Genomic DNA, 14,122 nt, shown 5'->3' with positions numbered 1-14,122 from the left:
CCAAATTCCCCAATCCCTGGCCCTTGGCAACTAGGTTTTGTCATGCACCTCAGAGCCAGTGATACAGTAAATCATCTCAAGTACATAGAGGCATCCTCTTACAGAGAAAGGCTTGATAACCCCTCTTCTCCACTGCTTGGAGATAATGGTGAGCTACCTCAGGGCAGGTGGGTAAGAGCAATATTTGAGGAAAGGTAGGTTAAGAGAAGAAGAGGAGGCTGAGTGACTAGCAACTAGAGCGACTTTAGCAGCCTTGAAGAGCTCCTCCCAGGCAAATGTGTATTAAGAATCTGCGTCTGTGTTTTAGAGAGCTCTCAGTCTAGTGAGTTGTAAGAAAGATCAAACAATATAGAGGACCACCGGGCTCCTGCTGAATACTGCAACAAGCAATACCAACTCATCATGCTTGTGTCAAGAAACCACTTGGATCCAGACTAATGCAGAGTTTGAGTATTCACATACTTGGGATTTGGGGATTTCATGGCTGAGAAAAATGAAATTGCCCCAAACAAGAGAACTCTGGCTTCCAGAACGTTTGTAATTAACTTGTATGTAGCCTCAAATGCCCTCAGCATAGAAAAGCTGTCTGAATAGGCTGTGCTCACAGAAACGGAACGCTGGGGCTTAGTAAACTGGTAATAACTCCATCCTTTGAGCTTCGCTGTGATAGACTCTTAAAATGGAAAAGCCAACAAAAGAAGTGTGGTCCATATCTAACCCACAGTGGGATGAAATAGATTATGAATAGGAGATAGCTTTCTGTTCCATTTTCAAGATCTTTTTGAAGACCAAGGACAATTTTATTAAAGTTTGAGAGACAAATAAAAGGACAGACAAGCTGAAAAATCTTGGCAACTGCCAGGAAGAGGCGATATGGAGAGGCGTGTGCCTTTCAGGTTAGGCACTGAGGGCAGAAGGACAGTGCAAAAGGAGAAGCATGCTTACTTAGCAGTGCTGAGTCACGGGCTCAGTTCAGAGGACAGCTCACTCCAGACTCTTTGTGTTCCAAGGCATTAAAAAAAAGGGGGGGTTGCACCAGAGATGCATGGTTACACACAGAAACAGTGTATTAAGAAAGAGAAAGCATGGTCAAGAACAAGAGCTGAAGAAAAGCACACAAAGCCCATTTTCAAGATCTTTGGGAAAGAGTTTTGATTTAATACACATGCCTGTCAGAGGAAAATGATTTGGTGAGACTTTACAGTTTATTAAGCACTTTCACTAGCAGGGAATTTCATTTCCCCATATTTCATCCCCCTGTGAACTTTTTTTGTAAGACAGACACGTTACTACCTGCCTGTTCTACTGTAGGAATCTAAGCAACTTTCAGGAAACAAGGAGGCTTCAGGGCCAGGACACTGGGTGGCCCAGCCCCAAGCCCACCTTACTTGGCATGTAAGCTCTTTGTCTCACAATCATTAGAAGCCGTGATCCTTCCCTGAGCTGAGTACACATATGTTGCAAGGGCGAAGAGGACCAGAGGGCCCGGCCCCTAAATGCTTCCCGTGTTGCTGTGTGTTATAGTTCAGATCTAGAATGTTCTCAAAGGCCTATGAGCTAAAGGTTTGCTCCACAGCGTGGTGCAATTAGGAAGCAATGGGAACTTGAAGAAGTAGGGCCTAGGATGAGGTCTCCAGACCATTAATTAGGGTGTGTCCTCAAAGGACTGTGAGGACCCCAGTGCCTGTTCCTGTGATTGTTCCAGGCCATGAAACAAGTAGCATTATTTAACCATTGTGCTTCTGTCCATAGCAATGGGGCCAGGCAATCATGAACGGAAATCTACAAAACTATGAGTCAAAATGAACCTTTTTCTCTTTATTAGTTGATTTCCTCCAGTCTTTGGTAAGGGGACAGAAAACTGGTCAGCATTGAGGGGAAGACCGTGGACGCTTTGAATCGCCACAGTTCAAGGCTAAGCAAGAAGAGCACAACACGACAGGCACAGACAAGATCACGCTGTGTCTTTTAGACAGGAACAAACGAGAGCTGAAAAGAGAAAGAAGAAAGGAAGAAAATAAGGGAGGGAGGGAGGGAGTGGGAGAGAGAGGAAAAGATTGTAGCTGCTAGAAGCTCCACTGTCCCACAGGGATCCACCTGAACCTGAAACTGTGTGTGAACATGCATTCACACCACACACACACACACACACACACACACACACACACACACACACACACACAAGACCAACCAAGAACCGAGTTCAAGCCACAGAACTCTTAGTATTTGTTTGATGTGTCAGTATGTCTGCTAAATATTAACACTTCATTAATCATTTGACAAGTGTTTGGAGATCAACTAAAGTCACCTAGGTACAAAATGCAGGATCTAAACTGGCCTCTAGATTCCAAGCTCTGATTTTTTACACAACACCATTTCCTCTTGAAACAAATATAAAAGGTGAAATAAAATACCCAAGGAGGAAATTAAAGAAGGTTTCAAAGCAAGCCAAGAAAAACTTCTTGGCTTCATATTGACTTCCTGTAAAAAAAAAAAAAAGCCAAAAGTCTAATTGAAGGACCTAAGTGGAGCTGTAAGATCGAGGGATGTTTGTGAGAAAAGCAGAGAGGAATTTCCTCAAATAATTGAAAATATGTACTTGAAGTTACAGACATATGCAAGAACAGTACTAAAATGTTCCAAGGGAGACTGAGGCAAGAGGATGATGAGTCTGAAGGCAACAAGAACTGCATAGTGAGTTCTCTCAAAAAAGAAAAAAGGAAAAAAATTCCAATACAATATGTATACATTAAACACACAGAGTACTATTGAGTCTTTAAACAGAAGTGAATTTTCATACATAATATATGAACTTTGAGGGCATTATTCAGTAAATTAGTAACAAAAAGGAAAAATATTATATGCTTCTGCTTATATAAAGAATGTACAAGGTAAATTCACACAGGCACAAAATGGAATAGAAATGATTGGATACTTGGGAGAAGAGAAGATGGGGATTTGCTTTCTAATGAGAATTTACTTTGTTTGTCATAATTTTTAAACTATGGAATTGAAAGTGCTGATGGCAGTTGTGTTACTTAGCTACCAGTTATTATAATGAAGTATCTGAGGTGACTAACTTATAAAGAAAAAAAAAGTTATTTTGTTTCAAGTCGGAAAGGCTCCAGTTCAAGACGAGGTGAGCCCATTGTTTTGGGCCTCAGGCAGGCAAACTGAAGTAGCAGAGCAAACAGCTTGATGTATGCAGGAAGGAAGAGGGCCACCTGAGGTCCTGTTGACTCCGTCAGAAGCATGCCTCCCAATGACCCAAGAACTCATCAGGTCCACATCCCAAGGGTCATGGCCCCTCCCAATAGCATCATCCTGGAGCTCACACCTTCAACATACAAACTTCTGAGGGATGCGCAACACCCACACTCTAGCAGTTACATGGCATTGTTAATATATTTAGTGATGCCAGATTGAACACTTAAAATGATTAGATGGTAAATTTTTTGCTATTCATATTTTACCACAAAGGTTTTCTTTTTAAGGCAAAAAAACCAGTGTTCACCAGAATGATACAACCAGAGAAAGATTCATCTCTATGACCCTGGTTTGGTGAGAGGTGGAGAGTGTTGTTGTTATACAGTGTCTCAAGCGCTCCAAGCTAGTGTTGAACTGACTGTGAAGCCAACAGCCCCTTGAACTCCTGATCCTTCTGCCTTCACTTGGGTGCTAGAACTACAGGCGTGCCCAACCACTCCCAGCCTGACCCTGACTTTTAAGGTGAAGAAATCACACACAAAAGAATCATAATAATTTCTAGAAACAGTAAAAGAACCAGGAGACAGAGTCTCTCCTAGAAATATGTCCCCACTGACACCTTCATTTTAACCCATTGGGATAGTGTTTTCAATCTTTCGAATGTAGTTCCTCATATTGTGGTGACCCCAACCATAAAATTATTTTCATTGCTACTTCATGATGGTAATCCTGCTACTTTTATGCTATATTTTATGTAATATAATATTGGATACATAGGATATCTCATATGCAACCCCTGCAGAAGGGTCATTCAACCCAAAGGGGTCTCAACCCACAGGTTGAGAACCACTGCACTGAGAATACATTTTTAGAATTTTGATCTCCAGAGCAGTGAAATGTTAAATGTAAGATAGCAAAGACATGTTACCACACTAAAGCCATTTTGTATTGTTTTAAAATAGCTGACTTTCTGGGTCTGGGTTATCTCAGTCAGGATGTTCTTTTCTAGCTCCATCCATTTGCCTGCAAATTGCATGATGTCTTTGTTTTTAGTAGCTGAGTAGTATTCCATTGTCTAAATGGACCACAGTTACTTTATCCATTCTTCAGTTAAGGGACATCTAGGCTGTTTCCTGTTTTTGTCTATTACGAATAAAGCTTCTATGAACATAATTGACCAAATGTCCTTGTGGTATGGTGGAGCATCTTTTGGATACATGCCTAGGAGTGGAATAGCTTGAGGTAGATCTATTCCCAGTTTTCTGAGAAACCCCCAGATTGATTTCCTTGGTGGTTGTACAAGTTTGCACTCCCACTAGCAATGGGGGAGTGTTCCTCTTGCTCCACACCCTCGCCAGCATGTGCTATCACTTGAGTTTTTTTTTTACCTTAGTCATTCTGATGGGTATGAGATGGAATCTCAGCGTGGTTTTGATATGCATTTCCCTGATGGCTAAGGATGTTGAACATTTCTTTACGTGCTTCTCAGCCATTAGAGATTCCTCTATTGAGAACTGTTTAGCTCTGTACCCCATTTTAAAATTGAGTTATTTAGTTTGCTGGTTTAATTTTTTGAGTTCTTTATATATTTAGGATATTAGTCCTCTGTTGGATGTAGGGTTGGTGAAGATCTTTTCCCATTCTGTAGGCTGCCATTTTGTCCAAAGAAGCCAAGGAAGGCCCAAAGCCAGATGCTTGAATCTCACTCAGAAGAGGAAATGGAGTGACAGAACCGGGTGGGACAGGGATGGGGAGGGTAATGGGTGTGGGGGGAATCCAGTGTAGGAAGAGCAGGGGGAGGGGGAGGATGGAAATCAGTAAAGGGCATCTCTGGGGTAGGGGAGGCTCCCAGGAATCTATGGGAGGTGACCCTAACTGAAACTCCTAGCAGTGGAGATTAAGAAGCCTGTAGCCACCACCTCCTGTAGCCAGGTAGAGCTTCCATAAAATCTTCAACCCAAAATTTGTCCTGCCTACAAGAAGTGTAGGGATTAAGATGGAGCAGAGATTGAGGGAGTGGCAAACCAATGGCAGGCCCAACTTGAGACCTGCTCCATGGGAGAGAGCCAACCCCTGACACTATTAATGATACTCTGCTGTGCTTGCAAACAGGAGCCTAGCATAACTGTCTTCTAAGAGGCTTCATCCAGCAGCTGATGGAAACAGATGCAGAGATCCACAGCCAAACAATAGGCTGAGCTCAGGGAGTTCTGTGGAAGAGTGGGAGAAAGGATAGAAGGAGCTGGAGGGGTCAAGGACACCACAAGAAGACCTACAGAGTCAACTAACCTGGGCCCATGGGGGCTCACAGAGACTGAACCACCAACCAAAGAGCATGCATGGGCTGAGCCTGGATCCCCTACACATATGTACCAGATGTGCAGCTTGGTCATCATATGGATCCCTTAACAATGGGAATAGAAGCTCTCCCTGACTCTGTTGCCTGCCTCTGGATCCCTTTTCCCTAGCTGGGTTGCCTTGTCAGGCCTCAGTGGGAGAGGATATGCTTTTCCTGTTGCACCTTGAGTTGCCAGGTGGGTTCGTACCCACGGGGGGGGACATACCCTTCTCTAAGAAGTAGGAAAGGGCAGAGTTGGGGGGGGCTGTTGTCAAAGGTGTTGTCATTCAGACCAGATCAGATAGGAGGGGGCATGAGGGTGGAACTGGGAGGAGAGGAGGGAGGTGGGTGGGGTCAGGCTGTAAAGTGATTAAATAAACTAATTTTAAAACTAAAATAAAATAGCTGACTTAATACTGCTTCTTTATCCCCAAAGCAGATGCTCTGTGACACTTCTCGGGGAGAAGTTTCCCATCCCAGCAGCACCCTCAGCTAAGAACAGAATTAGTCTTTCCTTAGAATTAGGGACATTTTCTATTTCGAGGAAATTCCTCCACCCCTCACCCCCAACCCTCATCCCCACCACCACCACCCAACATCAGGATCAGATTGTTCTGGTCCAGTTGCCAGGTGTAATAAATAAAAATATAGAAAACCAAACTAAAACAGTGAGTTGCTGCTCAATATGACTTGTTCATGTGATATCTAAAACATTTTATTCTGAAAAATAAATTAATTAATTAATACAGGTTATATGTCCGAGTTTTATATTTAACTCTGTTTCTGTGTTTTATTCAGCAACCCTACCACAGGCTGTACTCAATGAAATCACACGGAGGGCTTGGATGAGTTTTGCAACGTTTAAAGATTAAATGAAAGATTTGTCACCTTAAAAGATCCGATTTCCAAGTTCTCTTTTAGAAGTTGTCATTTTTGGGCTCCAGACAGACTATCCTTGGCCCAAGCGCTCGACCTGACGTGGGGATTCTCTGCGCCTGCACAGAGTGCCCGCACGAGGTAACCTAGAGAAATTTACGGTCTGGAATTGGCGCGGGAAGACCCCGCGCAGGCGCAGAGCACTTACTGGGTGAGGGACTTCTGTGGAGTCAGGGTGGAGCCTGCGCGGGAAGAACACCCCCCCCCCTCCCGCGCAGGCGCAGACTGTGGCGCGTGGCTGGACAGCTTCCCGCGCAAGAACCAAGCACCTGTTACCTCAGGGTGGCCGCCAGTGCCCTCCTTGTCCCTGCTGGGATGCTGTCTGTCCCCCGCCCCCCGCCTCGCTCCTTCTATTTATAGCGCTTGTCCGCACCGGCCCATTTCGGGTAGTGTGGTCATCAGGCTCGCCCGGCCGCGCCCTCGCGACCCCGTGGCGTGTGCAGTCACCGCGCCATCGCGGCGGAGCGAGCGGGGCCAGGGCAGCAGCAAGTAAGTAGGGTCCTAGAGTCGGATCGGCCAGAGCGGGGTCGGAGGCCGCTGGGTCTCCCTGTGGCATAGTTCATTTGAGTGGTCTCCGTGGTTGTGCCCTTCTCTGAGTGACCCGGCTGATTATTTTCCGTCCCCGCTATAAATGCCATCGAGGTGAGGGCTCTCTTTCCTTCCTAGAGCCCATAATAATGCAGGGTTCGGTTCGTTTAAATTCAATCAGCGCTGAATGTATCCCTGGGCAACTCTTTTAACTTTAAAGCCAGGAATATAATTGCCTTGCATTTTCCCCACATGATTCTTAGGAGGAACTAATGAGCTATAATGCATATTAAAGCACTCGGAAACGTATAAAGAACTGTGCGAATGCGAAACACTGTGAGCGCACCAAAGGAAAGAGAAGAGAGAGCGTATTTGTCTTTATCATCTCTGTGACTCCTTATTACAAGCCTTACGTACGTTTGAGGGTGAGTTATTAGTATTAAATAAATCAGGGAAACCACACCAGGGGGGGAAGTTGCGTATATTTAGGGTGGTGAGTGTGTTCATTCCTAACCAGGATGGTAAAAAGTTGGGCTGGGGAAAGCTGGTGATAGCACAAACAAAATACAGTAAGAGAGTGTTATGTTATGTTATGAACCAGGGGCCACAAACTTAGGTGGCTGTAAAATAGTCTACAAAGAGAGGTGGGGAAAAAAAAAACATAAACAATGGCTGCCATTTAGGTCTTAGGTTGGCAGATGTGCCGCCTGAGAAGCTGCAGCTGGCTTTTCAGGGCACATGGAAGTGAAGGCCCATTGTTGCCATGCCTTACTTTTTTTTTTTTTTTTTTTTTTTTTCTTTCTATAGATGTGGGGATGTTTGAAGTTTGCTTTTTGAATGAAGCTGATGCACACACTTCTGCTGGCTATTCCCCAAGAATGAGGCCTCTATCTCAGAGAGCAAATAATGACCAGGAATTCATTTGGGGGGGGGGGAGGGAAGGGGAGGGTAAGAAGTAGATGTCATAATGCAGCAAATTATAGACACGAGAGTAGAGTCTTCTGGAAGATTTTTATAGGACAAGAGGATAATAACTTAAAATATCAAAACATGGGTTAAACAAAATAGAAATCTTCAAAACTGACATGTACACACAAAGGCAAAGGAAGAAAGGCAGACATGTGGCATATGCCTCTAATTCCAGAACACAGGAGACAGAGGCAGGCAAGAGCTCTGTGAATTAGAGGCCAGCCAGGGCTACCTAGGAAGACCTACCTAGGAGTAAGGTTATTAGGAATGGTGTAGTACTAAACAAAACATTAATCTGATTATTAGACAACCATGCCAAGAAATTCTCCCCCCCCCCCCCCCCCCCCCACCCCCGTAGTCTTGGCTGACTTGAACTTTCTCTGTAGACCAGGCTGGCCTCGAACTCACAGAGATCCACCTGTATCTGCCTCCCAAGTGCTGGGATTAAGGGCATGTGCCAACATGCCTGGCTTTTTCTTTCTTTTTCTTTTCTTTTCTTTTCTTTCTTTTTTTTTTTTTTTTTTGTTGTTGTTGTTGTTGTTGTTTGTTTTGTTTGTTTTTGGTTTGGTTTGGTTTTTTGTTGGTTTGTTTTTCAAGACAGGGTCTCTCTGTGTAGCCTTGCCTGTCCTAGACTCACTTTGTAGACCAGGCTGGCCTCGAACTCACAGCGATCCGCCTGCCTCTGCCTCCCGAGTGCTGGGATTAAAGGCATGCGCCACCACGCCCGGCTGCCAAGCAATTCTTACACGCCAGGTATCATCACAGACACAATATGACTAGGGAAGTGAATGAGATGCAAAACCCTTCCAGAAAGCAATACCTGGGCTGAATTTTGAAGAACTGGACATGGGAATCGAGATATCCCAGACACAGAATCACATGTATGCATTAAGACCGTTAGCATTTTGATACTACCAAAAACTGTAAGAAAAGGAAGTCAGGAAATGAGACAGGCTGTGGTGGGAAGAGCCAAGTTAAAAGGAGCCCACAAGCTTTGAATGAGTAGTGGTAGAATTAGGCCCTTGATAATTTTTTAAATGTGTGGTAATAATTTGAAACTGGGGCATTGTTTTCTTTTTTATAACACACAACATTTTTAAAGTTTATTTTTATTTTATGTACATTGGCGTTTTGCCTGTATGTATGTCTGTGTGAGGATGCCAGATCCTCTGGAGCTGGAGTTACAGTCTTAGTCTCTGCTTTGCTCTTCAATTTTTCTTTATAAATAAAATGCAAAACTTTATGTTGCTTATTTCTATCATGGTTGTAACCTATTCACTGTACCCAACACTTTTATGGGGGAAATGAACACATCACAATTCTGAATCTCGTAGCTTTTCCCCTATTACACAGGTCAATGCTAAAGAAATTAACAAAGAAGATTTCAAAGCTGTTGTCATTCAAACCAGAGAGGAGGTTTCCATATTTTTCCAGTTACTCATCAATTGGGCTGCCTACACTTTGATATGCAAATCTACAATGTATGAAAATTCATAATGTATCCATTATTTCTCTGCGTATGACATATCAGATAATGTACGGACATCATTTACAACACAGCTAAGGTTTTCAGAAGCCATAAGTGATGAATATTGACACAGTCTTTTGTTTTAAACACATTTTATGCAGTTTTCAAGATATACAAAGGGCATAAAGAACAGTGAGGTGCAGACTGAGTCCTGACAGTACAGCTAGGGAAATGAAACATCTACACAGCGGAAACTCCTCCTTGTCCTCCTCCTCTGTCTCCCTGCCTTCCACGCCTCATGAAGGCCACCACTGTCCCGAACCCCGTGCTTGTAGCTACTCTTCATCTCTTTGTGTCCCACCACAGTACGGGTCCTTAAAGACACGTAATGTTTAACCTTTTTATTTTGGCTTTCCCAAATTTATAGGAAAATTCCAAGAGTAATATTAAAAACCGTAATATCTTTCCCAAAATCACCGACTGCTTATATTTATGTTGTCAGAAGTTTATGGTCTATAATTGCTGTATTAGAGCAGCATGCTGTATTGTATATTTCAAATACATTAATAGTATGTAGCATGTATGTATGTATGTATGTATGTATGTATGTAGCCATATTTTTATAAATATAGATCATGTTCATTATTTTTTTCACTGTACAATATTCTTTTGAATGAATATATTATAGCCCTTTACTAATGAATATTAAGTTGGTTTTTGCTTTTCAAACAGTGCTGCTATGAATTTTAGTTACTTTAACTTCTGCTAAAGATGGAGAATTTTCTTAGAAAGGAAAGCTTGGTCAGGTATCAGTCATTATTCAGAAAAAGTAGCAAGTGTAACGGTAATGGAAAGATGATAAAATCAGACATTATGAAAACAAAACATTTGTGATGTAAAGAAATTGACATTTTTGCCCCACATTAAATTTACAGCAATGTCCTCTCTAAACTAAATATAATGGGCTTGGGTGGGACTGCGCTTTGGATTTGCAGAGTAATTAGGCTTTATTCTTGTGATTTATATTTATCTTTGCTACTCATCTTTCTCCATCATTATGGGTACTGTTATTATGAATGCATCAGTTCAGTCTGCTATAAATTGGAGCAGAGAATAACTCCCCATTGATATCACCGAGAACATTTATCCAATCTTGTTTTGCTGATGGGAGGAGAATGCGCTCTCCGCCCTCATTATGAGAAAAAGTTGCTGTCAGCTCCCTCCACTTATGAGCTGTGTCTACCCACAAGTCATTTGTATATGCACCCAAACTATTTTCATTTGAAAAGTGTTTGTGCAGCTGTGTCTTGCCTTCGTTTTACCAGGTAGATCTTACAAAGCTAATTACATAGTGTACATGCATAAGCTTACTCTGTCCTTCCATCTGTTCTTATATACTTCTCAAAAGAAACCCCAGGTGACGAAACTAGAACTTAAAAAGGCAATGAAACATGTCCATATTACCAGATTGCAGTAGACCTGAAGTTGGACCCAGGCCTTAGTAGCCCATGGCCATGTCTCTAACTGTGGCAAAGTGCTGAGTTTGCTGAGTCACTGTAATGGAGCTAAAGACTGAAATTACTACTTTATTTAATATGCTTTATCTCCATTGTTCAGGTGAAGAAACCAAAATTTAAGGCAAGTTAAATTATTTTAAGATGACAGCAAGTAAGCATCTAGCTTAACCTTTACCTGCCACACAAATACCTTCTGTGCTCTTTAAATATAAAGAAAACATGCTGAGAATATTTTTTTTGAAGTGTGGTAGCTGATTTAACATCTAGGCATTTTGTTTTCCATAATTTCAACCAGCAAATTAATTTGGTCTGTAAAGCCAAAGCAATTAGAATACCTTTCAGGATCTATAAACAGCAATTAGAAGGAAGAGGTACTTAGCAAAAGTGTATGTCCGTTCCAGACATTCATAGTATATTATTCTGCAAAGGGTTTGAAACTGTGGTTTCTGTTTTAAAGTAAATTGGGGTTGTGTTGTTGTTGTTTGTATTAAGCCAATGTTTGAAAACGAGGACCCACATCCAAATATACCATTTGTTTAAGAGATTAAATTTAGATATATAGATATAGATATGAACAAGCCGTTGATCTTTTCAAAGCAGAGCCAATCCTTTCTCAAAACTCTTCAGCTGAATTTAGGAAAAGAAATGGAGATTAGTCAGCCAGACAGGAGAGTGTCCTACTCACAGTCTTGAGAGTGGAGTTATTTATAGCTTTAGAGCAGTCGGCAACCTGCCACTTGTTTTTGCAAAGTCTATGAGCTAAGAACGGGTTTCATAATTTTAAATAGCATTTAAAAGTCAAAAGAAGAATAATATTTCATGACACATGAAAATAGGGCATGTTAAATCTGTGAAATTCAAATTTCAGCATCCAAAATTCATTTTACTGGAACACGGTCCTGGTCATTTGTTTATGTTTTTCCCTATGGTTGCTTTTGTGCTATAAGAGCAGAGTTGAGTGGTTTCGACAGAGCCCAGATGGCCTGCCTGACATATTTGCCATCTGGCCCCAGTTTGCCAGCCTTTGCACTAGAAGGAGTAACGATGCAGACTTTGGGGTTAGATGGCACTGGGCTCACAAGTCAGGCTGCTCCCCAGGTAATGCCTTGGCCATTTCATGAGAAGCCCAATAGAAAAGAGTAATTTACAAGATTGGTGGGTTTGGGACTTGTTATTTTTTCCTCTTGAGACATGATCTCACTATGTCGTCCTGGCTGCTCTGAAACTCACAATGTAGATCAGGCTGGCCTTGAACTCATAGAAACACTCCTGCCTCTGCTTGTGAAGTGCTTGGGCTAAAGGTGTGTGCTACCCTGCCCCGCTTGTGATTGGTGCTTTTTATGAAGGCGGAATAAGAATACAAGATTTTGATGGTTCTCTTACTTGACAGTATGGTATCTGAGAATACAAGACTTCAACCCAGTAATGTATATAAATACAGTCACCTTGAGCCACTTTTTCTCAACATTTCTTCAAATGCCATTTCTACAAGTCAGGAGTCTAGATTACAAACAATAGCACTCCCAGTTCAGCTTAAAAGTCCTCAAAACTGTAAACTGTTGACATAAAACCCATTTTCAAACCCATTGCTCTGGGCGCTCTGTCTCCTTCCCTGAGTTTGCTATGTCCTAAAGCTGGCTCACAGGGACATGGCTGCAACAGTGTTTAACATATGGACATCTCCGCCATGGAGCCACTACCTGAATTTCATTGCTGTAGACACCCTTGCGTGTTTTGCTTGTCCTTAACAGTGTAGTAAGGGATGTAGGGTCTGTCCTTCCCCAGGCACATGAAGGGAAGGTGGGTTGGATACTAAGGGAAGCTCAGCATCATCCACCATAAAACCTATAATTTATCACCTGGATAGCTGGAGAGCTATCTCAGTAGCTAAGAGGACTGGCTGCTCTTTCAGAGGTCCCAGGTTTGATTCTCAGTAATTAAAGGTGGCTTATAACTGTATGTAACTCCAGTTCCAGGGGATAAGGCAACTTTTAAAAAAGATGATGATGTTTGTTATTATTATTATTATTATTAATATATATAAGTGGTCTTTTGCATGTATGCCTGCATGACAGAGAGGGCATCAGATCCCATTATAGATGGCTTTAAGCTGCCATGTGGGTGCTGGGAATTGAACTCAGGACCTCTGAAAGAGCAGCCAGTGCTCTTAACTGCTGAGCCATCTCTCTAGCCTTGGATCAGCCAACTTTTGCCTAGTCTCTATAGGTACACACACACACACACACACACACACACACACACACACACACACGGTGTGCAATTACACACGCAGTCAAAACACTTGTACACATAAAATAAATAAAAATAATTTAAAAAAATTTTAAATGCTGCTTACATAGATTCATTAGTTAATTAACTTGAACTTCTTGAAAGTATCAATGCCTGTTTTTTCTTTTATCACAGTAATCAAAAAGTACCACCAAAAAATTCATCTGGTAGAATTTAGCTCCTATTTACATATGTGAAATCCTAGGATTATAGTCATAAACCTTGGGTCTCAAGCATCTGAGTTCTAACATTATCAAGATCAGTCTCGGAGCTGACCAGACTGCCTGTGGTGAATTAGATCAACGGCATCCCATTTGTAAAGTACACTGGCCTTCTGACATCAGGAACACTGGTATCCTTTGAGGGATTCTTATAAATCAATACAAATAAGATACTAGACTTTCAAAAAACATTTACTTTCTTAAAAGAAGACTTATATTGTGGGCAAAGGGGGTCACTCCATGGTCAAGACCTTACCTAGCATGTGTGATGCTCTGGGTTCAATTCTCAGATAGTAGTAGTAGTCAGTAGTGTGGCTTAAGTTCTTTTTAGCCCCAAGTAATAGCTAATGTGATTGTGTGTCCGGACACCTGTATAATGTGATTTGGGCATAAGAGAATTCAGACATATAGATAACAATCCCTTAATTACCCATAATTGAATACTCCTACAGATAATAAAGATGAGTCGATCAATCAGAGGTTTGATTTTAACTAGAAAGCCATCTCCAAGAAAGCTTTAAGCTTGATGGTAGTAAAGCTGAAAAGCAATACCAGAATGTCCAGCTGAAGACTTCTGTAGCCATTTTGGTACTTAACTCAGATGGTCATTATATCACAGGCTCTCACTGTATTTCTTGGGTCTTTGTCA

At 42.0% G+C, this 14,122-nt stretch overlaps 1 protein-coding gene across 1 annotated transcript in view; it reads left to right on the top strand.

Moving 5' to 3' along the window:
* The first annotated feature begins 6,833 nt into the window (after positions 1-6,833).
* The window catches only part of Kbtbd12 (kelch repeat and BTB domain containing 12), a 71,296-nt gene continuing 64,007 nt past the window's right edge, over positions 6,834-14,122 (top strand). Inside the window, exon 1 of the mRNA XM_051154879.1 lies at positions 6,834-6,970. The gene's annotated coding sequence lies outside the window, so the exon portion shown is untranslated. The remainder of the gene's footprint in view (positions 6,971-14,122) is intronic.

The sequence above is a fragment of the Acomys russatus genome, chromosome 13 (genome assembly GCF_903995435.1).
Source record: "Acomys russatus chromosome 13, mAcoRus1.1, whole genome shotgun sequence".
In the NCBI taxonomy this organism is placed as follows: domain Eukaryota; kingdom Metazoa; phylum Chordata; class Mammalia; order Rodentia; family Muridae; genus Acomys; species Acomys russatus.
This window is presented reverse-complemented; position numbering and strand designations above follow the sequence as displayed.